This window comes from Aphelocoma coerulescens, chromosome 1 (assembly GCF_041296385.1).
Source record: "Aphelocoma coerulescens isolate FSJ_1873_10779 chromosome 1, UR_Acoe_1.0, whole genome shotgun sequence".
Lineage (NCBI taxonomy): Eukaryota > Metazoa > Chordata > Aves > Passeriformes > Corvidae > Aphelocoma > Aphelocoma coerulescens.
The window spans coordinates 72,101,292-72,128,725 of NC_091013.1; the positions used below are offsets into that span (position 1 = coordinate 72,101,292).

Consider the following 27,434-nt stretch of genomic DNA (forward strand, 5'->3'; position numbering starts at 1 on the left):
TGGGAGGCATTTTAGAAATGCCACAGTTGAAAGGGAGGCACTGGATTTTTGTTTCTCTATAGTGTCTGTCTCTGCAGCAATCCCAAGAAGGCCATGGGTGTTTGGAAACGTGCCTGTGCCTTTTCAGCTACATCAGCTGTTATAATATGCAATGTTACCTCTCCTGCAAACCTTGCCTAACTTTTATATTGCCCAATCTTTTAAATGAGCATAAACCACTTTCAGATGTCAGTTACGGTTATTGCTGGAAGTGTTCTGCTGTAAATTACCAAACACAGAGCACTGGGAAAATCTGCCAAGAGGTGACACAAAAATGACTGATCAACACTGGCATCCCAGACGCAGAAGAACAAAGCAACAAAAGGAGCATCTCTTATTATACTAACCTCTCCAGTTTTGAGGTGCATTTGGTGCATCTCTCTAATTAGAGATGACAGCCTACAACTGGCCCTGCCACCTTCTGCTTCTAGGCTCCAAGAGGAAGGAAAGGCAGAAGCTTGTCACCCCTTTTGACTGATCTCTCTACTAGAGTCTTCTCTTTTGAGGAAGATGATGACATCCGTGAGGAAGATAGGGGTGCTCCTGATCCTGAAGGACTAAGCTGGCCACTAACTTCCTTTGGTGAATCTCTGTCTCCAGCTCATGTGCTCCACCCCACAGACTGTGTGCTGTCCCAGGAATGTGAGGAGGACTGGATGCTCACCAGTCCCTTGGGAAAGGGATTTCACCGTGCTCTAGGATGCGTGACACCTGACAGCTCAGCGGATGCCTCAGGGTGATTAATGTTGCATGCTGCCAGCTGAGAACATCTGCAGAGGGACAGGGAGATGCATCATCTGTCCCTTTCAGACAAATATCATCTAGACAAAAAAAAGGTTAGTGTGTTTTGGAGAACTCCTTATGTCAGGGTGGTCCCACACTGATCCTATATGGACCTCTCCAGAAAAAGTTTTGCATTAAAAAGAGTATATTTACCTCCCTGTGACTGCAGCTCACAGCACATCTCAGAATCTTACATAGCAGCAAGTGATGCAATCACGGAGCACCAGTTCAGAGTAAAGTTGGACAAAACAGTTATGCACAAAATTAACTTCTCAGATCTGTACTGGGTAAATGATGATGAAATTCCTGCTCATCTCCTCATATTTTCTGCTCCTTATATTTGAAACAAAGCACAGTTACACGGTATTTTATCAAATCCTAATTCTTTCTGTGCAACAAACAAGGAATTTTAGAAGCGTTTCAAAATCTGAAATAGCACCTGGACACTCCCCAAAACATAAGGATTCCAGATTTTGGCATGAGACCATATGCTCTACTTTTAGCCCCACTTGAAACAAATGAGAAACGCTACTTGGAAGCTGTTAATTCACAATACTAACCTCTCTCATCTCCGTGTTTATGAGGTTTGAGAAATCATGGTTTGGAGGCACCTATGCTGAGCTGGCCCTGTGCAAACACACTCAGTCCAAAGTACCTGGGGGTAAAATCTCTTACAGGGTCTTGGCACAGATTTTTCCATTAGTTTCTCAACAAAGAGGACCAGAAGACTGGATCACCTCTCCTATGAACACAGGCTGAGAGAGCTGGGGTTGTTCAATCTGGGGAAGAGAAGGATCTGGCGAGACCTTACAGCATCCTTTCAGTACCTAAAGGGGGCCTACAAGAACGCTAACGAGGGTCTTTTTACAAGGGCACTGTTGATAGGACAAGAGGGAATAGCTTTAAACTGAAAGCCATTATACATGATGGGGCCCTGCTCTCCTGGAGATGGCTGAACACCTCCCTGCCCATGGGGAGCAGCAAATTAATTCCTTGTTCCCAGCTTTTACTGTTCTTTCCCTGATCCCACTGGTGAGAGACTGAGTGACTGCCTGGGGTTAAACCACCACAGTGCTCCAAGTGATTAACAGCTAACAATGTTCTGCTTTCTACATTATGGGCCTTGGTCAAGTTCAATAAAGACTGGATCAAAGGCTTCTTGTAAATCAGGGTTGCTCCAGGAAGAGAAACAACAGAGATCATAGAGCGAAAGACAATTTCAGAAAGAAAGAAGAATGTTCCAGGCAAATAAGACAAGTGAGTGAATGACACGTGGCAGATGATGGCCATGTAGCATACTCTCAGGTATGCTGGAGGTGCCAGCAGAAGGTCTACAGCAAAACCATCAAATATTAGCTCTATTAACCTAGATGAAGCCCCAAGACTCTCCTGTGAGGTCACTAATCTTCGGAAACTGTGCATACCGAAGTTGGAAAGAGAAGATATCAACACCAGACAAATAGGACTCACTGCCTTGAAGACTATGAGTACTGGTTTGGGGACTTGTAAAAGTTTTATCATAATCTCTGGGAAAATCCCTGCCTTAAACACAATTTAGATTAAAGCTTTAGTACCTGGGAAATTGCTTCTCCCCCTCAGACCAAGATTTTTTCTTAATGCCTTTTTATTGCTGTGTTGCTGACACAGAAACTTGGTGCTTTTTTTTTTAAATTCCCATTTTATGTTATAATCCTTCTTTGCAATTGTATTATTATTATTACTTATTATTATTACTTATCTATGTCATTATTGTTAAAGTAGAAAATGAAAAACTTTATGAAGAAAATTACAGCAATTAAACTTGGACATGAAATGGAAGACTTTTAACAATTCACTGCACTTCCATGTGCAATCTGTAGCCACAGTTTATATGAGCAGGGAATAGCAACAGGCACCCAATTCTCCTGGGAACATTATCCATGAACTATAAGCTGCTAAAAGTTTTTGGAGACTAGAAAGGGAAAGGACATCTTTTCTTGTACCTCACAGCCATTTCTTGTAACTGAAGTTCAACTCGATCAGGGCCAGACTGTAACTTTTTTTCAGTCTAGGCAGAGCCTCATTCTTCAGGCAGTCCCATTACATTTATTTATGGAGCAACATCTTGTTGAGTGCACTGTTGGCAGGATCTGACTCTGCACAGATAAATAAATTGCCCCATACAGCTTCAAATGTCACTGTCACACAATGGAAAATATCCCAGGTTAGATAGATGTGCTGTGACCAACACACTGAGAACTTTTTTTCCCTTCTGCTGATTGATTGAAGAATTATACCCATGAAATGGGATGATTTACACAACTGCACTGCCTCTTGGCTAGAATAAGCTTTTGCCAGTCAGATGCTCCTGAAGGATGTCTGCTTGTGGCATAAATCTGATGTAATTTGATACACAGCATGGCATGCAATCAAGATGAAATGATCCTTAGATAATTTTTCCATGTGCAATCATCTCAGGAAGACAATTTTAATGATGATATTTTCTTTTTTATTAAGTTCTTTGGACTATTTTTTCAGATAATGAAAAATTGCATCCAGGAGAAGCAGTTATTGTCAAGGTAATATTTCGTTAATCTTTTACCTGGGGTCAATATCCTAAAAAAAGAGAGGACATAGCTCTCACTGAAATACTCAATAATGAAGGCCTTTTCCAGACTAGACTTCCACAGTGCTTCCTCATTATCACAAATGCTTATCTCCCACTTTTAACAGTCCCAGCTTGGTTATGCCAGTGTTTCACTTGTTTGTTTCTCCCTTTTTCTTCCGCACTCATATTCCTGTATTTTTGCTTCCCTCTAAAAAAACAATAGGAATGGGAAGGCTTAGGATTGGCAAGCATGAATATAAACAGATAACAGCATTTTAAAAATATGTGACTCTTTCCAGTCTCAGTCAAAGCACCATGCCTGCTCAACAATAGGGATAATCCACATCCAGGACTGAGCTGATGAGCTAGCAGTGGAACCTACTCCAGCCTGATCAATCACCATGTTCCACTTCCCCAGTAGTGATTAGGAGGAAAAACCTAATCTAATGAAATTTCTTTTTTACTAAGAAAAAGCCTAGCTCCTGTGCTGCTAATGTTTCAAGCTCCAAGAAGGCACAGGTTTTTGCTACATGTCTAGACTTTTTTTCTGAAGTAAAGGCACATTGATATCAGTGTTACCAAGAGTGAAAACTTCCATGTGACATTCAGAAACTGGTTCCAGAACAATTTAATTTCATCTTTTATGGCTTGCTTCTCCCAGAACAGCTCTTCATGGAGGTGGGATTAGCGATTAAGAGATGTGGAGGGTGGAACACATATGTCTGTGAAAACTGGAATTAATGTGATTATGCTAAACAGAACATATTCTGGGCATCAGTGGTTTGCAAAGATTTAATGGAATGTGCCCCAAGCATAGAATATCTTCTCTGGAAAATAAAGCATGGTATTCAGAGAAGGCTGGGATAAAGAGGTATTTTACGGGCAAGCAGAGGAAAATCAACTGTCACTTTATATGAAACACCTTCCCTTTGTTCTGCTCTTTTAATTTCCACCATAATAAAGCAATGATAAGAAATTTATGATTCTGAAGTATTGTTAGTGCCGTATTTTTCCTCACTGAAAAAAAAAAAAAGAAAGGAAACAAACAAAAAAAATACAACACAAGCAGATAATAAACTGATCAATGCATAAGAAGTATATTGGGCATTAATGTTATCAGCTGCTACTCATTCTAATACTCCACCATTGGGTCTTGTTCTGCGAAGAGACTGTTCCTTAGATGATATAAGAAACTCTGAAATATTTCCCCAAGTCCAGGAAATGTCACTGTTTTGATGTTACAATTTGACCGGTTTCATGAACCATGAACTCATCCAGAAGGGCAAACAGTCCATGATGCCAGTAATTCTGATTGCTTCAGAAAATACATACACCCAGACCTGTGCACAAGGGTTTCTCCAGCCAAAGAGCATATCTTTTTTATTATTACACACGTGATCACAAAAGAATTCTGGCTTGTGCTCATGCCTGTTGCTCACCTTGTTCTCAACCATCCCACATATTCTGCAAGCATATTTTATATATCCTGTGCAGTGACAGATGACTGCAGTTTCATGTTGTAGCATGGTGGTCTGTTGTGACACACCAGCAGAGTGAAAAGTAGGACAGGCCATTTGCAAGGTAACATGGCTTTTTAGAAACCAAGATGTTGCAATTGTTTCACTTCATGGTGTCCCTAAATGCCACATCTACTTTTCATGGCTTAGACAAGCAATTCCTCTCACAGTGCTCCAAGGCATTTCTGCATAGTGGAGACTACTCCAAGCACAAAGCAAATGTTCAGTGATTCAGAGTGTTGTGTCTACAGAAAATAGACAAGAATACCTCTTCACCTTGGCCACAGGCATACACATGAACGAACTCTTGTCTACTGGTTTGGCTTCGGAGCCAGAGTCAAAGCAACTACAAGATACAAGATACTCTCAAATGACAGAAATCTGCACCTAGGTAACTCTAACAGGAAACAGCTGCATGTAAGTGTGCTTATTTGCATTGTTTTATCCCACTACAGAATTTATAGTATTCAAAACTGTGTTCCAGATGTGTTTGGTTCTGAACAGAACATACATACCCTTTCTGTGCACAGCAGCACTTGTAGAACTATAGCCCAGTAACGCCTAAATTTCACATGCAGAATCCCACATATGCAGCAGCAGAAATACCCTGCACCGTCTGCACTGGCAAGAGGTTGCCTTCAGAAAAAAAAGACAACTTACCCAAGCATTTGTGCACAAAGTATAGCAAACTACAAGGTGTATGCTAAGACAGTGTGCTTACTAGTGATTAGTTATTCTGAGTTGTATATTCAAAACTTCTTTGACCAAATACTGAGAATTACAAATATGGGTGTCCACTGGAGACGTGGTACAATAGAGAATTCTGAATATTTTCTTTATTGAGAAGGTAAAATTAGGCAATTAGACCAGACTACACTAGCAAAACTGAAGAGCGGAGTAATTTTCATAACACAATTGATTTCATACCACATGGTGCCATTTAAGGGATTATAACAACTCACCAGGGTAATATCAAACTTGATTAGAAGCCAAGGGGCCTGATTGTTATCTCTGTTAAGCCAGACAAAATGTAATTGACACCAGCAACTCTCAATTTGCACCAGTGTAACTAAAAGGAAAGTCAAGCACTGTATCTTTCACCTGGCTAAGTCATTTTCGTATCTTTGAGTGATTACCAGTGATTGTTTCAACCCTCTTGAAAATATCTAAAGACAGTGTCTCTGGTATTTTCACAGCTAGTATGCTGATATTACACGGGTTTGAGTGCCTTTATATAAAGAACAATTCACACAGCAAACACAAGGAATATCTTATGTAAACTTGGATAAAACTTTTAACATGCTCTGCATGCCAAGACCTTTGCCCCACCACAAGTAAATTTCTAAAGATAATGGGATGAATTTTTCCAGATATTGAGGTACACAGGGAAGGAAGTCAGATCTGGGAAGCTTTTCAGGATCTCCCAAGATAGGTATCACAGATCACAGTCAACAGATATTTCAGAGCTGGATTCATCTGAACTCAGATATTTACAATGCAGGTAAATATGCACAAGATTGTCCACAGTGGTTAAAACAGTAACTTAGTAACAGAAGGATTTATCTCATCTTAGATAAAAACTGTCATATATGTAAATGTGTCCCCAAAACTGAATATTTCTCCTGTTGGGAACAGAAGGCACAGTTAAGGGTGACCAGCTCCAATATATGTGTCTATATTACACACAGTTTTAGTGCATGGAAAGGAATCCCATGTTTTGTATCCTCAATCCTGACTATGTAGATTAAGTTCTATTTTGCTTCCATTTTGGCCTGCTCCAACCGTGAATCTTCCTCACTGGTTTGCTAATGGGAGCACCAGTGCTGCTGGACACAGATGAGGGACCATCAACTCCCAAGACTTTGGCCCAAGGAGATGGCCCCTGGTACTTTTTGTACTGTTACACAAGTAATCCACTGAGGCAGCATCAATGCAGGGGTAAAGTACAACAGTTTTTACATAAATTAAACATTTTCTGGGACCATCTTCTGTCATTGAAGCTGCCCTGGAATAGCCCCTGTCCACTACTGAACACTTACCATTCAAAAGGTGCTCAGTGGTGCCATTCCTAAGTGTTAGTAGTGATCTTTCTTTAATAAGGTTACCTTTCTCATACACATAGCTGCATGTTGTGTTCATTACCGCTGGGTACAGCTGAGGCCCCAACATCCCCTTTCTGCAGCAGATCAAAACTGTGGCACCACCAGGCTGAATGTCCTTCATGGGGCCAAGGCTGCACCAAGCAGATTCCTATGTCCTGGTCCCATCACGCACAAGCATCCCATTGGTTTTATGGCACATTCTGTCCACGGAGGAGAGGGACTTCAACCAGCAACCCCAGAATTGTATTTAAACTTGAAAACAGAAGGAGCCAGAATCAATTGAGATGTGGATGAGGTATAATATGCATTGAAGATGAAGTAATCTGGGGTTATTCACCTCTGCTGGTGAGCTGCTAGAAAGAACCCTTGCAGAGCAGATGTTCCCTGCAGAAATAATGACTGTCCATAAAAAAACAAACAGCATGTCATTACTTCTCAGCCTGAGTTCCAATTTTCTCTGCTCACCACTAACATACCTGCCAGCTTACCTTCTCCATTTTCTATAAATTTACTTTCATTTTTATTCTAGTTTTATTTTATCATCTACTGAGTATCACAAGTGTCAGGTAGATAACACATTCATTTACCTATATGAACACACCTTTATAACTTCAAACACTGACAGGTGATTTGGTTAGAAGACAACCTCTCATGAAAAACTTTGTCTAAATTTACACTCTAAGAGCAATACAAAAGTTTATACAATTTTAATTCTGTTTCAGTCAAGGCTTTCTCTAAACAAATAAACATCTATAATTCACACCTTGGAGAGGTTGAATACCACTTGAGAGGACGGCTGTAAACTAAAGCAAAACTGATTAGCCAATTTTCCTCCTCTGTGCTGAGTGAGCCCCCAGAAGGAAAACCACCTGCACATGAAACTCAGAATGATTCAGTTCTTGCAATGGGAAGCGTGGTGAGAAAGAGCTCTGCTGTGCCAGGCAGTTTGAGGCCAGCAGCATCCACGGGCTCAGCTGAGGAAAGTCCCAGGGCCTTCCTTGAAAGCAGAGAGGCTGGCAAACTGGACACCCTTCCCAAAGAGGGGCCCGAAAGCCATTGCACAACCAAAATCCCCAGCTTTGGTCCTGCCCTGAGCACAGACCTGGCCCCTTTGACTGCTGAAGCCAAATTTCTCTGCAGCAGGTGACATGTCCAGGCAGAATCCTTCTAGGAAATATTAATGGTAAAAGGGTAAGTATTTCAGGCATCAGCGTATGGAAAATGGACCTAAGGGACACCTGTGTGACATTTTCATTAGTGTCCTTATCCTCTGCAGCTTATGGCTTGGCAGAGGGGGTTGGTGTCTTGCATGTAATTTTCGTCCTTCTTTGATCAAAATATGCCCAATGTATGAGTGCTATATAGAAAAAAAAAGAAGAAAGAAAATCATATTTCAATCAAGATATTAGCAGCTAAAAAAGCTATCATAGCAACTGGAAACCATAAAGATTTAATCTGCTCTGACCATGCTCTGTCCTTCCACTCCTGCTGCTGATTAGGCATCACAGGCACCATCTTCACAGAATAACAGAAAGAAATCCCTCAGGAAGTCATATTGTTTCTCCTGTAGGAGCAGGCAGAAAATTTCTCCAGACCCATGACTCCCCACTGGCTAATTACATCTCACTAGTGAGGCACAATAGCAGAACTTCTAACTTCTTTTATCATATTTCTCCTGGCCAAACTGTCTGCAAACCACGCCCCGAAAGTCAGCAGTGCCAGAAAGCAGGAGGAACAGACACTTTGGTGATCCTGGTCTGAATGAGTCATCCCAAATTTCCACATGTGCTATGAGGCCAAGCGAGAAACCTCCATGCTGGCAAATTCAGGAGCAAAACTCCCTATTTTCTCAGCTGGTTTTCATTTCTGATGCCACAGTGATGACTGCACTTGGTACACGCAGTGGCACTTGTGCTGTCACATGCTGCTGTCACTAGCATAGCAACCCACAATCAGTGTGAGGCTAGCAAATCTACTGAACTGTGCTGTTCAACGAAACAGCAGGTCCTTTGTACACCATCTATAACTGTAAGTGAACAATTTCCGTAATGGTTTTGTCAGTCCTTTCTAGAAGCAGTACTAATGAACAACAAATAAAATGAAATTCAGCTGCTAAAAGAAGAACAGGACAATCTGTTGAAGGAAGGGAAGGGAAATTATTGTCATAAAACATTTGCATGGCCATGTCAATTCTGCACAACACAGAACAGAGATCACATCCTTCCCTTAACTTCTTGTTGCTGCTAAGACAACTCCATCAATGTAAAACACGCAATGCAGAGTCCAGTGCCGAGACCTGCAAAGGAGATGAGTTGGCTAGTAGGCTTTGCTAGAAGAGAGAAAGCGTGTTGGTGCAAAGGGCAGGATGGCTGTGGTGGCTGTGGAAGACTGTCTGACACAGGAACCCAACCAAGCACAGAGACAATGGGGATATAGTGAGAATATCCCAACAATTAGCAGGGGCTTTTTGTTCCCAGAACTGCCACTGTTTTCTTGACTGATTCAGGCTCTAGGGAACATCACTGGGAGATCCTAGGAGTACCATCAGGAAGTCCAACAACAACATCTCCTCCCCACCCCTTCTCACTTCTGCCTCGTATATTCCAGCAGCAATATATCTGCCTAAGCTGGGAGTTACTGAGCCTTCAGGAAAAGCTATTCCCTCCAGCACTGAGTTTGAGGTCTTGTCCCAGGGTAAGACAAAAATGACATGTAGCAAGCATATGCAGATAAAGGAGATCACAAAGCACTTCACAGTATCAGTTCATGAAGCCTATGTGGAAAGCCCTTTGCAGGAGCAAAATCCTATTCTAGGAAAGGATCCGCATCCTTGCTCCCCCCATCAGTTTATTCCAGGTGTTTCATACCACATTTGAATAGAGGATCTCCTTTACTTGGTGCTTCTTAGACTATTTGCAGACCATCTTTCACAGAATATTACTTGGGTTATCTATCTGAAAGTCAAAATGTGGATCCTACAGTGTATCACAGGAAATTGCATCAGTGAAGTTAATTAATGTTTTCTGGAGCAAAAGATCATTATCCTTGAGGGAAGCACAGAGAAGTGCATACCTGACACAGCTCATCTTGACTCCCTTAGGATGCTTCACTGCTCAACATAACAGTGCTGGCTATAGACTGGCCTTCCTATACCAAATTTATGATTTTAGATATAGAAGAAAAAGCAGATTTGAGATTGGCAAACAGAACACGTTACAAGAAGGCGAACCTCTATAACTTATCCTCTCAGGTGTTCACGGCCTAAAGCAATGCACTGCAAGTACTAACGGAGTGAAATCTGACAGCCTGTTTACATTATGAGGTTCTTATGCATCCATATCTTTGCACAGATAAAGAAATACTCTGGCTCTTAAAAAAACTCTTCCCAACAAAGAAATCCAAATCAAGAAATTGTCTCTTCTCTACCACCACTTTGAAAAACACTTAGGAAAGGTTTTCATTTCAGTTCCAGAGATCTCTGTTGATGCACCTTTGTGGGAAGAGAATTCCAGCAGCACATACATCTGTAGGTCCTAACACTGGTTTGCCAGGATGGGGGCTTAGTCATGTTCACTGAGGTGACTGGTAGGTATCTACTGTGCTTGCTTGCATTGCACCACCTCCCTCACAGTGCTAGTCATTCCTCCTTGGAATTTCTCCTATTTTACTACTGCACCTCTAATAGAGCATCAGAAAACATTTGCACTAATACCAGGATTGGGACGTGACAGACACATGTCTAATTCATATGCTCTGGGGTTTAAGAATTTCTATTCTTCTCCCTGCTCACATATTTAACATGGCTCCATTAAATGGCAGAATGGGATAGTGCCAAATGTTTCTTTCTCACTGAAAAAGAGACAGCTATTTAAAGAATGTTGTTACACTAGCCACATTTCATCACCAAAAAATGAATACCTGTAATTACAATATCTGTGATTATATAATGTCAAACACAGGAAAAATAAGCAGTCCAACATTTTGAGGAAAAAATTGTAACCTGTACTATCCACATTCAGGCTAAAAGTACTGGATCTTGTCCCAGCCTCAGTAATAAAATATACCCAGCAGTAATTGAAAGACAAATGAATCTGATTATAATCTTACCATACTCTAGCTTTTGCATTCCTCAGCTATGTAGCAAACAGATGGATAAATCCCATTACATGCACCAGGAGACAAATTTTTAAGGTATCTCTGCAAACATCAGTTCTCTTCACACTTAAATATTTCTGGCCTTGGAGCTTGAGTCCTATTGCATTACATCTGTGAAATATTTGGCCATTCATTCATAATGCATTTTGACACTGGCAGTGGACCCACTGATCAAAAATACTGCTGGGTTTGTGGGTTTGCCTTCATATTCAGATGGTGGCAGCCCTGGCTTCCTTTTCACCTCAGCCCTGATGTCATTCATGAGGGTTTGAAAGCTTGTCCCCAAGGAGCTGAGCAGCCCTTTTGGAGGCTGTGGTGGGGAGACACACCTGGAGTGAACCAGAGTCTAGTGGGAGGCTATACACAATGCCAAAATCCCCTCCAACACCTGAGAGGGGGCAGAGGCCTTCCTAGTTCACAATGGCTCCCTAACACCAGACTTTGACAGATACATCCCTCCTGTAAGAAGCCATGCAGAATTGAGAAGGGATAGTTGGTCTAGGGAGGAGATGTTGCTGCTGGACCTCCTGATGGTGTCCCTGGGAGCTCCCTAGGGCATGAGTCAGCCAAGAAAACAGTGGCATTTCTGGGAACTAGGAGCTCCCGTTATTTGCTGGGATATTCACACTGTTTTCTCCAGATCATGCTCTGTCTTCTTGTAGCTTGCTGGGCTGTGGCTACTCTTGATGGGCAGGTGTGTAACACAGAGTGTGAGGGAATTGTACTATCCTCTGCCCTCAACCAGAAACCCCAGGTTTCCCTTTCACTGAGTGACATGAAACTGTGTCAATTGGCTCTTTCTCTCTAAGTTACCAAGGTGCCTTTGCATTACTTGTATATAGCCCTATTGATTTTTTCAGTACTTAAATGCTTTAAGAAAATCAATGCTTCAACAAATAGAGTGGAGCAGGAGTATCATAGAAACCCATTTGCCATTTCAGCATCAGAGATCATGGTTAAATTAAAGGAAATAACATGTATGATGTGGGATGATGGATTTAGAGAAAAACTGTAGAAGACACGGAAAATGGGTGAGTGGAGAGACACAAAATTAAAAACAAAATAGAAAAAGGTAAGCTGAATATAAATATAGTGGCTGTGGGTATGACTTAGTTAATTTCAGCAATCCGAAACTGTTGTCTAGTCCAAGATAGTCATTTTAGCTCTCTCCATGTAATGAATAGAGAGCAGGGGCCCTCTCCACAGAGGATTCAGCCTAAGGCAGGACAATGCATCACGCTTTCCTTCAACTATCCCAAAGTCTATGCTTAGAGGAGATGCACAACTTTTGTGCTTTAACAGCACTGGAATTGAGATAGGATCACGCATCATTTTGAGTGTTGTACCTGTTTAATAGAAGGCCTTCCAACTCAACATTTTCAGTTTTGAAGAATCACTTGGTTTTCTTGAAAAAAATTGACATTTCTTGTGTTAGAGGAAAGATGTCCTTATAATTGCTTGTCAGTAAGTCCTGGTCTGAATATCTAAATAATTTACAAGCACAAAACTTATTTGTTGTACTTTATTAAAAATGGGCCAAACTTATCACTAGCAGAATCCCATGTAGTGCCGTTCACTTCAAAGTTGCTACATATGCTTACACAGAGGGAATTAGGCCAGCTACTGTCAAAATGCTTCATTAATAGTCAGGTCAGACAATAAATCAGATCTTCTGTTTGTGAAGTACTGCAATTTGTGTCTAATGACTGGAAGAATTGGTATATAAAGTATTTATCAAAACTGGAAAGCAATCATCTCCTAGACATGAAAAACCTCATCTAGAATTTAAATTTCAAAAGAGAAAAAAGGATGACAGGTGTAAAAAAAGAAATCTTGCTCCTTCCCTTTTCTGAAAGGATCCTATCATCAGCATCTTTTTTGCATTTAAAGGCCCGTTGTCATAGACCTATTGACCCTTTCAGGCTGGAGGGGATCTCAAGAAGTCTCTAGTCCAGAGTTAACACTGTATTCAGGACCAGGTTCCTCAGACTTTTGTCCTGAAAACCTCCAAGGAAAGGGAGACTGCACAAGTTTCACTGTTCTCACTGAACAGTCTCCTGTTTTTGTTATATTCAGTCTGAAATTCTCTTTCTTCATTTGATGCCCACTGCCCCCTGTCCACCTGCCCTGAAAAGCTCAGCTCCGTCACCTCAGTGACCCTGTAGAAACTGGGGGCTGCAGCCAAGTCCCCCTGCAAAGCCCTCTGTGCTCTAAGCTGAACAAACTCGGTCCTGTCAGTCTCTCCTCACATGGGAAATGCTCCAGCTGCCACCATCTCAGGGGGATCCCATTAACTCCCTTAGATATCACAAACCTGCTGATGTGTTTGCTCCATCAGAAGGCAACTGGATGCAGTCTAACAAGTGCTGAGTAAAGTGGATAATCCCTTCCCTCTACCTACTGGCTGTGCTCCTCACAATACTGCCCAGGATGCTGTTGCCCATCTTTGCTGTCAGGGCACTCTGCTGGCCCATACCCAATTCACTGCCCACTAGACCTGATGCTGACCATTACTCCACCACCAGCACTGGAGTTTACATTTGTCCTCATCATGAGGTTTCGATTCTGTGAGTTTGACCCATTCTTCCAGACTATCTGGGTTCCTCTGAAGGACACCACTGGCCTCCAGTATATCCCGAGTCCCTCTAGTTTTGTGTCATCCACTGTGTTGATGGGGGCACATTACGGCCTGCAGGTAGAGTGTGAACCATTAACTACCAGTCTGTGGGCCCAAAAAACCAGCCAGTTTTCCACTCTTGCAGTTGTCCATCCATCTAGAGTGTATCCCAAGCAGGATACAAGGATTATGCTGCATCAAGCAGCTCTGGTATATTATACCCACCCTCAAACTGAACCTTTATATGCTGCTTCTGTAGTGAAGCTGCTGATGTACCAGGCATCATCTCTTCACTGGTCTCCATGTCTGCTCATAGTTGGAAACCAGCAGCCAGGCAGGAAAAGCGAGATGTGCCTCAGTAAACTACAACTCTTACTCCTACCAGAAGTAAGGAATAGGCTTCATGCCTACTACGTCCTTTTCACACATACCAGGAGTTTCGGCATATTTTATAAATGAGGACATTCCTTTCCACCAAGACCCTGAACATTTCTGACGCCTACCAACCACTCTGAATTTCCTTAGTGACCTTGCTGACTTTTAGAACACAACCAATTTGCTAAGTTACCACCCTTTTTGCATTGCTCATAACACATGTTGTCAAAAAGATAAGAAATACAATAATATATACAGCTTCTGATTAATAAACAAGTGTTCTAAATAATTTGCCTAAAGTGTCAGTCACAAAGAAGGACAAACCTTTACAGCCAACTTTCAAAAAAAACTAATTAATCATTTCCCCTCTGCATTTTAGGTGATGAGTCTACTGTACATATCTGCAAGTGACCTATTATTTCCCACAAAACAATCACAGCCAAAGGAAGTCCCATTGGACAAAGCACACATGGGATGTGTAGTCCAGTTCTTTCAGAAGGAGAACAAACACCCCAGACTGAGATTTTCTGACTACGAAATAGGTGAGCTTTCACAATTTTACCCAAGTTTGTTTCCCTTAAATTCCCCAAAATCCCTTATTCACTGCGGAGATGTAGCACATGAACTCCCAGAAAGATGACCCTTCCCTCATGGGAAGTTACGTATGGGATCAGAAGTTGGTTTATAACAGACACCTAGTTTCAGTTTCAATACAGCTGTTTGTTTCTTGTGAAATTACTAATATTAGCCAGCTAAAACCAGGTTGACTGATGGGTGATAAGAACACTTGGATCAGATGTTTAGAAAGTACTTTTATTTTACAATCTCTTCTTTAGTTTGTACATCTGACAAAGAGTGGAGGACACAGAAAGCTTGCTGGAAAATATGGATTACGGCCCTACCAGTGCAAGTCCAAAAACAAAGCACGGGGCTGCAGATGAACTGGGTACCATATGCTACCTTACAGTTAAAAGGCAGTGTAATTTCTGGAGGCCCCCATTAGACTATGTGGAATCCAGTAGCTGCCTGCAAGATGTACCTTGCATGCCTACTGTATTACTTACTATTGGTTTCTGCTGAAGATGCTCCTTGGGGAAGACTCTTGCTCTGTTCATCAGAAGCCTTCAAAAGATATCAAAATGGGAAAACAAATAACAATTCACTCTAGGTCAATAGGAAAGTTCTCTGAATTACAGAATATCTATTAAAATGGCAGTATGGGTTTTTCACACAAGGACCAGTCTACATTATATCTGAACTACCTTTTCTAAGAATTTCTATTTTCTAGAACAGATTTTCTATTAATTACATTGCCTGAGTTGCAGCTTGCACTTCAGCACAAGCTTTGGGCCAGTGTAGTGCTGGGACAACTGAACACACTGAGCATCTTTCAAAGGTGGATGCAGTTCTTCTGTGGCATGATGAAGTTCTGGGTTTTAAAAGCCAGAGAAAACAAAATTTTCAGCTCAGAGGATTAGTGACTCCAAAACACTAAAGGATGCAATCTTTAGGACAGTGACCTGTTGACAGCTTAAGTGCTGTGTGCCACAGAGGGTGTAGGTAAATAACACTTTCTAATTTCTCAGAATTGTTTTGATGAGGGAATTATACATGCTTTGGAAATTCTAGTGGCCATGGAAATTACTGTACAACCTCTCCTAGGGCAGTACAGAGAAAAAGCAATTTTAGATTAAATACTCATAAAATATTCTGAGAGCACAGTAAATGAAGTAACCTCTTACACTGCTATCTATTGGGTACACTTTTCTTTACTCATTTGTTTAGAGTAGAAGTAGTGATGAAAACTGACTATTTATTCAAAAGAACATTCTGAAAACTTAATGAATAGAAAGTTATATTTTAGTATGCAGTTAAATGTTTTCTCTCTTTGCTTTATTTTACTATTTGCAGTTAGATTTCTTTACTACATACTGCTCTTGAATCTTGCTATATAGCTATTGATGCTCAAGACATAGGTGAGAGGAGGCACTTATGTGACTGATAGCCCAGAAGAATGAGATTTTGGCTGTGAAAATGTGATTAGACTGATCTCTCCCCATACGGAAAAAAAATGCATTTATAAATCAAAGGTACTATATAATTTGGTTACAGGTATTCAATGGAAAAACAATCCTCATTCTCAGTTATATATTTCCATTTATATTTAAAAAACTATTGATTCTGAGGGATGAGGAGGGTATCTCTCTATGCTTCATTATTCCAAGTGACACATGACGAATTATGTTTTCTGTGGACTTTCATAGAGCCTCTTGCAGAGAAGACTCTTTTCCCTCACTGCTCAGCTGTTAATCCATTTTTTTACTGGAAGAGATGCTATAACAGAAGATGAAAAAATTGCCTGTGAGCATGTTAATCATGGAGTGATTGATGCTGCCATTACAAGAAAAGGTTAGACATCCTCCTCAGCAGTTTTCACCGCTATTTACAACACAGTGCCAGTCATCCAAACTAAGGACTGATCAATGCACAGACTTCAAATTAATTCAATATGAGTCCTCTGAACGTAATGGCAAGTCTGATAGCATTCACCTATTTTTATTTCCCCTCCCTCTTTCAGCACATTGCTGAAGTCTGAAGACATCTGAAATTTTTGAGACTTTAGAAAGATATTAAGCTATTAGAGAGCATCCAAAGGAGGCAATGAAGATGGGAAGGGTCTGGAGGGGAAGCAGAATGAGGAGTGGCTGAGGTCACTTGATCTGTTCAGCCTGGAGAAGAGGAGACTGAGAGGAGACCCCACTGCAGTCTACAGCTGCCTCATGAAGGGAAGAGGGGGGGCAGGCACTGATCTCTTCTCTGTGGTGAACAGTAACAGGACCCAAGGGAATGGTCTGAAGTTGTGTCAGGGGAGGTTTAGGTTGGGTGTTAGAAAAAAGTTCTTCTCCCAGAGGGTGGTCGGGCATTGGAACAGCTCCCCAAGGAAGTGGTCACAGCATCAGCCTGACAGAGCTCAAGAAGCATTTGGACACTGCTCTCAGGCACATGGTGTGGCTCTTGGAGATGATGCTGTGCAGTGCCAGGAACTGGACTCAATGATCCTGATGGGTCCCATCAAACTTGACATATTCTGTGATTCATGGTCAGACTACCAAAGATAACTTCTTGCTCTGGTTCCCTGCACACATCTGTTCCCATACTGGCATCAGCCGCTACAAAACCCACTTGAGAAAGCAGACAAGAAGGCAGTAGCCAAAATAACAAACCAGGAAAAAAGTTAAATTATCACCTCTACAATTTCTTCTGTGAAATAGTTTCACAGAATTCTTGCATGCTGCATTGTGAACATGACTTCATGTATTTTTTACTGGAAAAGATGTGAATTCCGGAATGTATGTGCACTACTAATGCAAACACTGTTATGATGCGCATCTGCAAAGGCAAACTTTTTAAAACTTCTGTGAATGCACTTGTCTCCATAAATTATTTGAAAGTAAATATATCTTTTGAATCAAAGAGCAAGCAACTATACTTTCTTTATATATATATATATACTTTCTTTAATATATACTTTCTTTAATAATTAGTTTGATTTCTATGTATCTTTTTTATTGTCAGCTGTAAAAAAAATATCACACCTGAATACTAAGAAAAAAACAATTTAAGAAATTATCATTCTAATAAAATTACCTTCTTGTAATTCCAGGAATGCATCATTTATTTCCTTTATGCTAATTTATTCAATAATTAGAAGGATCAGTATTAATTTATCAGTATTTTAATTCCTCTGATTTAACTGATTTTACTAAGCACTGTTGCTTTTTTATGAGAAAGTATAATAAAACTGTTCTGCAGCAATGTAGCTCTTACTTAAGTATACCTGGGCAGTAGATGTTCAGTTCCATCTCCATTACTGATTTAATTAATATCAGTGTAATTGCTCTGAAGCAATAACCATAGCAATGATCAGAGTTTTAACTGTTACATTTGTCTCCAATATTGAACACATAATTTTCTAATTAGCTGAAGACAAAACTCTTTGGTCTCTAGTCCGTCTTTTCCAGGTTAGTACATCTACTTTCTTGAATAATACTTTTAAAACTAAACCAGTCAAACTGCTACCTGACCAGACATCTTTTGTGGTTATTCGAATGACCATAACTGAGTATTACCGTGGCTTGAAAATGCTTCCCTTTGCTTTTCAAACATGTTGTGAGAAGCTCTCCTTCCATAAACAAACACTAACAGAATTACCAATGTACTGCTTCACTAAAGGCTTCCCAGGATTGCAAACGCATTAGGTGTTTTTCATTTGTAGTCTCAACCCAGCCCATCATTACAAAATTGCTCAGTGTACATATTTCAGTGGTGTCTGAAGTGGGTCATGGTCATGTCAAGCATTCAGAGATCATGTAGGGTGAAAAGCACAGAGACAATACTGCAGTTTATCTCCCTTTCACTTTATCGTGGACAATGACACAACAATACAGCAACCAATTGTAAAGAAAGAGCTGCCAAATAGTCTTGTATACAAGATATTAAAAACTAAAATAAACAGAATCAGGTACATTCTCAACAACAATATGCAACAACACACTCAATTCAGATACTTAATTTGGGTGACCAGAAGGACAGTAACATAGCTCCCATGTGCTATGAAGTTTAAATGTTATCAGACCACACCCCCATCTTTAGCAGGTACCCTAACTTTAGCAAGTTTCCCACTATCACTCTTCAAGCAGATCCCAACGAGTTTCGCTTTCTTCCAGTCATGGAACCAACACACAGTGTTTATGCCTCCAACCTCTTCTGAGACAGAAGCTGACATTTGCAAACTCTCCTCCCTTCTGTGTGGCTACATGTGAGCAGACTTGGTTGTGTCTTGTGGTATGTTCCCTTGCAACAGTGCAGGACAGCCTTGCAAAATGAAAGGATTTACCCAAGAATGTGGGGGCAAGAGAACTAAAGCTTTCATGTGCATCCATGGCTGCCAGTCCAAGTGCTCCCAAGTTTGGGGCCTCCTGGGTAGTTTTTCTTTCTAGCTGACAGCCTCCTCTTCCATTTCAACTCAGATCCAGGGTTCACCATCCTGTTCCTGGCACCATAAGGAAATGCCAGTCACTAATATTCCATTAAATCTTCAAAGAAATTCTCTTCATGGTTCCCAGTAATTCCTCAGTTTCAGGCCAGATACGCTTACTATCCTTAACGTTTCACCTTTCCCATTTAACAGGAGAACTTAACTCCTCAGTCCACTCGATCACAGTGCAGAGAGAATAGAAAAAATGTCTCCCAAACATATTTAGCAAAAGTAATCCCCACATTCTGCACCAGTTAATAGGAATCTTTCTTGGAGAAAGACCTTATTTGATTTTGCATTGTAGATTACGATGTCCTGCATATGAAGTTTGAAGCAAAGAAACACTGCTAACTGTTCTTTTTCTTATTTACTACTATGCACTATCCATGAAGTCAAAGGTACTCCACTTACCTTTTGCAGCAGGCCATACAAATCCATTTATCGGACAAAATATGATAGGCCACTTTGGCTTTCCAGTTCTCACTACTCCTTGCAATAAATCCCACAACATACTGCAGCCTTAAAAAACCCTTTCACAATTCTATTTTTCATGCATGAGGTGTAATAATCACACAGAGAGAGGCCAAAGACATGCTTCTGCGTAGGGGCCTCCTCATTTGTATGCAGCAGACCAGATTCCCACCAGTTTGTACCTAAATGTCAGTCCTAATATGTAGTTATCACAGTAAGACAGCCAAGGTGATTTATCTTAATCACAAAGGCAAAATATTACAATGTTTTATGGAAAAAAAGGCACATTTTGACCCACTTCTTTTGAAACAGCTGAAACTATAAACATATATAATTTTTCAGTTGTTCCTTCATTTCGACAAGTTACGTGTTGCTGCTAAGGGCACTAGCATTTGAAAGAAAGGTTCTTTGGATACAGTCTCCTAGGAAAGCAGAATTTTTAGAACAGCAATTTCTTGTTTGCTGTCAATCAGGAAATGTCCATAAATGGTTCATAAAATCTTTTTGAAATTGAGGGTTGCAAATTATGCTTATGAGCACTGATAAACACACTTCTAAATCTCAAGTTTTCCCTGAAGAGAGGGCCAAACAAATCCATAAAATTAATTTGCCATATCCCCATAAATAATTACCTGGTCATCACCTTACCAAAATTTTGAGGTCAGTGTGGAAGAAATCCCCGTATTCTCTGCACTGACCCCCTTCCTGGAGCCAAGAGACATGGAAACACACCTCAAATATATCTGCAACTATTAAGTCAACCATTGTCTTCAAAACCCAAAGTATTTTAATAAAAACCTCAAAGGAATAAAAAAAAAATAAATTAAAAGACCTCCCTATCAGCTACAAAAACTGTGAATAATTAGGAACTTTGAATAACATTTTTCAGTCTCACAGGAGCTGTAGATCAATGCAGTATTCAGGAACACATATGTCCAAAAGCCCAAAGTGAATTTTAAAGAAAGGTCGTAGTTTGTCCGACAGCAAGAGGCTTCAAAACCTCCCTCAAGAGTGTGACTCCCAGCCAGGAGGAAAACTTTCCCAAGTGAAGACAGCTTGGTTGAATTGACCAGAGAGCTGCTGCATCCTCAAACTTACTAACAACAGAATAGGCAACTTATCACCCACCACCATGACCTTCATCTGTCCACTTCCCCTCTTAGAGCCAAAAGTGCCTTATTTGAGCAAATCAAAGGGATCATAGGATGGTGTGGGTTGGAAAAGGCCTTTAAGATCATCGAGTCCAACCATTAAACCAGTACTGCCAAATCCATCACTAAATCATGTCCCCAAATACCACTTTACACATCTTTTAAATACCTCCAGGGATGGTGACTCCACCACTTCCCCAGGTCGTCTGCTCCAATTCTTGACAATTCTTTATGGGAAGCAACTTCTAATTTTCAGTCTAAACCTCTCCTGATACAACTTGAGGCCATTTCCTCTTGTCCTGTCATTTGTTACCTGGGAGAAGAGACCAACTCCCACCTGGCTACAGCCTCCTTTCTGGCAGCTGTAGAGAGCAATAAGGTCCCCCCTAAGCCTCCTTTTCTCCAGGCTAAACACACCCAGGTACCTCAGCTGCTCCTCAGACTTGAGTTCCAGACGCTTCCCCAGCTCCACCGCCCTTCTCTGGACACACCCCAGTGATTTTACTCTTATGGAGCATAAGCAGTGCTACTTCACTGTATGCAGAAAGGTTGCATCAATACTCAGACTCTGGAATAGGTCTTGATTACAGCAACGCATTGCTCACACCTTCATTTTACCTTTATAAAAACAGCTCAACTGGGAACAAAGGCAATTCCTTTGAATCCAGTCTATAAGCTGTCCCCTTTGCCATTGCCTTTTGTTGAGCAGCCATCCTGATTTTTACTGCAATCTTACAAAAAAGCATTTTCACAGATTTTTTTCATACTTTTAACAGTAGTTCAGTCATTTAAATCCATGGTAAAAGAAATCAGTGTTCCAGACTCCCAAAGGCCACCATGATTCACGTGCAAAGTATGTCTGTCTATTTCACTAGTATTTCCTAAGAATAGTTACTATCTGCCAATTTACACACAAATCCATCACCGACAGGGAGGTCATATGCCAACAGTGTATTTCTCTGCTGTCTCTAATTTAGATTTATAATAGTATTTTTTTCACAGATAAATACAAGTTGGCAAAATACAGGTCATACTGCAAGGAGTTTCATTTTCCTTAGGGGAAAGTAGATGCCAAATTGTGATGGAGTGCCAGGAGGCCATAAAAACAGAATTATAAGTCCACAGATATTCTATGGTAAGTTGACTAAATAATTTTTTTCCCCTGCCAGGGGGATTATAGCTGAATTGCTGCATCTGCAAAATCCAAAGTACTTTGCCGCTACAAAATTATTTTCTACTTGGGTCCAAGCTTTATGGTAGTTGGCTTCCCAGTCACAGAAAGTCATACATTATTTACAAATCTTTGACTATAAGTCTGTTATGAATACATTAACTGTTCTCTTACCTTCAGAACTCATTAGCAACAGGAACAAGACTTCTAATGCCATTTTCCACTATATACCCCCTGCATATGCTGAACCTGCTGTGCCACTCAGAAGTGGTGTATTTCCAATGTTAGCCTTATTTTAAAGAGTGAATTGAAAAAACAAATTGAATATAAGGAAAAAAAAAATCATTAAAAAACCCCAAAGCACGTTGACCTAGCAGGTAGGTATCTAATGGGTCTTCGTGAATTCTGCCTAGATACAGGGATTTATTGTCAAAACACTGCAGACTTTTTAGCCTTGCTTCTAAGGAAATTGATGATTACACAATCACATTGTATAGGCTTTCATCAATCCTTCCTTAGCCACCCTTGAACCTCTTGGCCAGTTGTAAGCAACTTTGGCAGCTGGGTTCAGGGAAGAAAGAGGTCTCAGAGGCAGGAGTCCTGACAGGTCTTGTGAAAATTAGAGGCTGGGTAGGTACAGAAGACAGAGAGGAGTATTTTGCCCACCCTGGGAGGCAACAGCCTGTTGTCTGTTCCCACACACCTAACTCCCATGAGCCACAGCCTGGGCTGACATTTACTCACCAGGCTGGGAAAATAGAGCAAACATGCCATGCTGCAGGAGCTGAGAGGGATTAAAGGATGGAGGACACAAACCCACACAAATCCAAGTTCTCCCACTCAGGCTGCTTGGTTTTTTGTAACTCTTTTCACAGACAAAACCAGTGAGTAGAAAAACTCATGTTTTAATTTTTAATGTGAACGTATGTATAATTATGAAATAATATACTCTGCCAGGCTGGTAATAAGAAATAAGCAGAGTCTGGTCATATGGAGCTAAATGGTATAAACTGGAGTTATTCCACCAAATTCAGTGGAAAAATGGCAGTCCACCCTGGAAAAGATCACAGACCTCATGGAACCCAAGGAACACAGGTGAGAAGTGAGACCATGATGGGATGGGGGCCTCCCTTCCCTGCAGATCCCAACCGCATGACACCATGGCTTGTTTGTGAGTCGGCAGGATACTCTCCCCTCCTGGGCTCAGCAGCAACATTCAAGTCCCTCATCAGAGAGAGGGGCCACTGCCATGTCATATTGGAGCAATTTAGATGAGAACTGTATGGGCATTCTTAATTGCTGTACTTCGGCTCTGCCTTTGTGTTTTGCTAAGGACTGCACAGATAGGCAAGCTTTTATAACTGTAAGCACATTTTACATATATATAGATATATATACATTTCTCCTCAATGGTAAATTCAGTCTAAGGCACTAAGAAAGCAGGCTGCAGTGATTTGCTTTTAGCTGGTTAAGCAGTCTGAAGTGATTCAAAAAAGAGAAATCAAGGAAAATAGAACATTATTTCACTCTTCAATCAGTTTGCCTAGTTACAAGGCTCTTGCCAAACAAAAATGTAATATCTCTGCTAAAATTAGGGTATTAGTTCTAATTACCAGGCACACAAAAATCTTAAAATTCTGGAGCTGATCTGATAATGTTGCTATGGAAATAAGCTTAATTACTAGAGACCAGCTAACAAACTTCTCAGTGTTGCTATCTTTACAAGCTACCTCCGCTCCTGAAAATTTGTCGTTTTTTCCCTCCCTCAAATGGGACTAAATATCTCTAGTGTTAACAGTAATTAAATTCAGACATTCTCAGTCTGAGGCTATTCTGAGAATTGCTTGACAGAGGCTAAGGCAAGAGAAACACAAAGCGCAGTGCTTCGGTGTAACCATTCCAAACAGTTAAAACCACATTTTTATCAATGTACTAATTCAAACACACCAGGCAACGCAAATTCCCCCTGTACATAACAATGAATGCATGCATGCTCATCCCACACATTTTTTCCCCCTCAAACAGGAAGAAAATTTGTGAGAGGGAGAGCCACACAGCAGAGGTTTTTCCTGCACTCCCCAGACTTTGGTTAGCAATTACTCCTTATGAATACGCAAGAGTGCGTATGGAGACACATGTGCATATGAATATATGCATGTGAATGTATGCACACAAGAAAAAGATCATTCATGAGGAGACTCTGGCATTTTGCTTTCCCACAGCAGGAAGCCCCACGCTTGAGCTCAGGCGCTGAGGAACGGGCAGCTCGCAGGGCAGAGGAAAGGCAGCAGGGCTCGTGCTCCAGTGTGACCATGACTCCACATGCGGGACACCGCAGGGTGAGGGCTCCAGAGGGGATAAGCTGGTTTTGCTGGGGACAGAGGGGGCAGAAGACAGGCAGGAGGCCCTGGTCCAATCCAAGAATTGCCCAGCTGCAGCGGCTGAGACAGAGTTGGCCCTACAGGTCTCGCGTACCCCAACAAGAAGGACCATACTCCCTGCCCCTTCCTGAAGGGACTTCCATTCACTGGGCGTGCCTATTCATCCTGCTTGAAACATGGCCATGCCTAAGCCCAGCTGGGGCAGAAACACATGATGAACACAACCCACTGGCTACCAGCCCACAGGCAGCAAAATGCAGGTAAGTCAAAGCAAACTCCACAAACACTCAGTGTCTGCTTTCCTTTCCAGCACTTGGAGGTAGTCTGCCGGAATTTTTTACAGATAGAAAATGAACTCAAATTTATCAGATAATTTATACACCATGAATAATTTAAGCAGTCTTAATAAACAGCTGAAATCAGAAAACCTACAAGGAGAACATTTTACAATACTCCTTGTTGGTGGCCTGCAATACAAACTTGCTTACATCCAATCTGACAAATGTCACTCTGCTGACTTTAATTACTCCTAATTTATACCAGTCTGAAAGCAAAATAATTTGTTTAATTTCCCAAAGGATAAAAATACTGCTCAGTTCAGAAACATGAGCTTTTTAAAGGATTCTTCATTCATATTATTTTCCCAAGATTTTCTTAAATCTATTTAAAATCAATGCATGCTTGCCAAATTCTACACGGTAATAATTCAGAGATAATTGCTCTCAGAATAACTTTACCAAAAATTGAAACAAAAATGACTCTAAAATTCTGACACTCTGAAACCGCATTTAGATTGCAGAAAACATTTTCAAATTGGTTCAGACTTGAGAAAACACGTATGCTAGTTACTACATATTTTTTCCTTGGTGAAACCGCAAAAGGTACATCAGTTCTTGGATTCACAGAACTTAAGCCCAGAGGAATGAACCAATTATCTGGTCTGACCTCTGTATATGAGGAGTTATTAGATTTCATTCATTAGCTCCTTTATTGAGCCGTAGAAGTGGTGACTTACTTCCAGTTGGAATTTCAATGGTATCAGCTTGCAACTGTTAGTCCTTGACAGTCCTCGCTTCACCAGTCTTTTACTGTCACTATCCCTTTGTGGCTGAGTTTATATATGACATCCAGTCACCTCTCAGGCTTTCTTTGAGGTGTTCAGTGCCTGTGTTTTCTTATTTCCATGGTTCCTTTCTGCACCTTCTTCAGTTTTTGATGTTCTTTCTAAAACAAGGATATAAATTCTTCAAAGAAAGGCAAAAAAACCATCTATTTTTTCTGCCTTGTGGTTTATACACCCAGAGACTAAAATCAGCATCTGGCTATAACCTCACTCAAATGCTTCAGCTTCCCACCAAATATTTGAGGATAGCAAAAGTAGCATCACACAGAACTTGTTTCTGTAGCCAGGTGGATTGCTTCAGGCTAATTGGCCTCACTAAACATAAGCAATGCCTCTTCCTCTAGTTTAGGCTTCCTAAAGGAAACTTGGTGTCTATCTGATGCAGAGGATAAGTTCTGCTGGAGCCAGTACTGAGTATCCCACACAGACGTGGGATCTGTGTGATACGAAACAGACTCTGAAAATACACCTGCAGAGTTTAACTTCCTATTGTTTTTAGCAGCACAATTGTTGACATCAGTGCAAAAAGCAGGTGCTGCTTGAAGAGTCCAGCAGTGTCAGCAGCCACTTGCACTTGCTTCTAGCAGCAAATCCCCTCATTTGGCCCAGGGTGGCAGCATGCCCTCCATGTGAAAGGAAGAAACACAGCTGATGTGATCTTCATTACTTCAGCTGCTGCTCCTGGAGCAAGTGCTCAGGTCACACACAGCACCCTGCAGATTGCGGCCTCAGGATAAATGGTCAGGAGAACGATGGATGCACCAGCACATCAAGTGCCAGAAGAGGCAGAAGGCAGGCTTAAACCACACCAGGTGCAATGCAGAAATCTTCAGGTTAACTGTTCATAAGCTACTTCTGGACTCTCCTGAGACACTTAGTAGCTTATTACTTATTAGATTGTTTCTTATTAGCACGCTAATGCAGCTCTACAGCCTGGGGGACTTGCTGTGGTGGGGACATCCAGTACATCTGTGGCAGCAGCTAAGGGAAGGCCCAGCCCTCTCACAGGTCTCACAGGAAATGTGCCCCAGTAAATAAGGGGCAGGAAAACCCACCCCTGAAGGAAGTAAATACCACCTGATCTCACCATCATGGCCAGCCCAGAGAAAGTCTGTAATGAGCTCTCCAAATGTTTCCACTCACATGGCTGTAAGGAAAAGAGGAGCGAGACACTTTCCTCTTCTCAGCAGTCACTAATACACTGAGACAGTGTGTCCTCCATGCCAGCTTCCGAGACAGATGTAAAGCTATATCCACAGTCTGCAGGTGCATGACATGCACACCAGCTCTGGAGACAGGGCAAAAGTGACAAGGCTGCAGCTGGTCAGGAAGTGACATGCTGGTCATGCTCCATCCCCACCAGCAGCCATCCTGCCCCACGCCACAGTCCCCAGACCTTTGCAGAATAAACTCTGCCAGCACAGGTAAGGGCACCCCAACCCAAAAATGAATTCTGAGTAACCTCCTCCAGCAAGAAGCATGTGATGTGACTTCCCAGAAAGGTATCAGTCAGGTTTGAGTCCTGTGTTCCTCTTTCAGGTTTGTTTCTGCTAACACTGCCAGCCAGCCCTCAACTGCTCACACAGACCTCCTTTCAGCTTGTTCCCACAAGAGCAGCACTGACCCAGGCTCTGCACTCAAGCTGGGAGTCCTTGCCCTCTCTGGAGGTGCAGCAGCTCCACCTGCTCCCTCCTCCTTAACTCTCAGCTCCCCACCACGCTGCTCAATGAGAAATGGCACTACTCCCCGTGCATCCCAAAGGCAGTCCCTAGGGACAGCACAGCTTCTTGTGCAGTGCCTACTTGCACAAGTGGCGTCTCTGCTTTCCCTGGGCGCTCTCCTCCAGCCTAATTGTGCTTTCCCAGGGAAAAAAAAGTGCTGCAGTGAGGCAACTGCAAAGTAACAGAATGAATACAGGGTGGGA

At 41.5% G+C, this 27,434-nt stretch overlaps 1 protein-coding gene across 2 annotated transcripts in view; it reads right to left on the reverse strand.

Moving 5' to 3' along the window:
- The window catches only part of MTUS2 (microtubule associated scaffold protein 2), a 276,732-nt gene that overhangs the window by 202,892 nt on the left and 46,406 nt on the right, over positions 1-27,434 (reverse strand). Inside the window, exon 4 of one of the 2 annotated variants that reach the window (XM_069012610.1) lies at positions 15,240-15,297. The exons of the other annotated variant lie outside the window; for it this stretch is intronic. The gene's annotated coding sequence lies outside the window, so the exon portion shown is untranslated. The remainder of the gene's footprint in view (positions 1-15,239; positions 15,298-27,434) is intronic. 2 annotated transcript variants of the gene reach the window in all.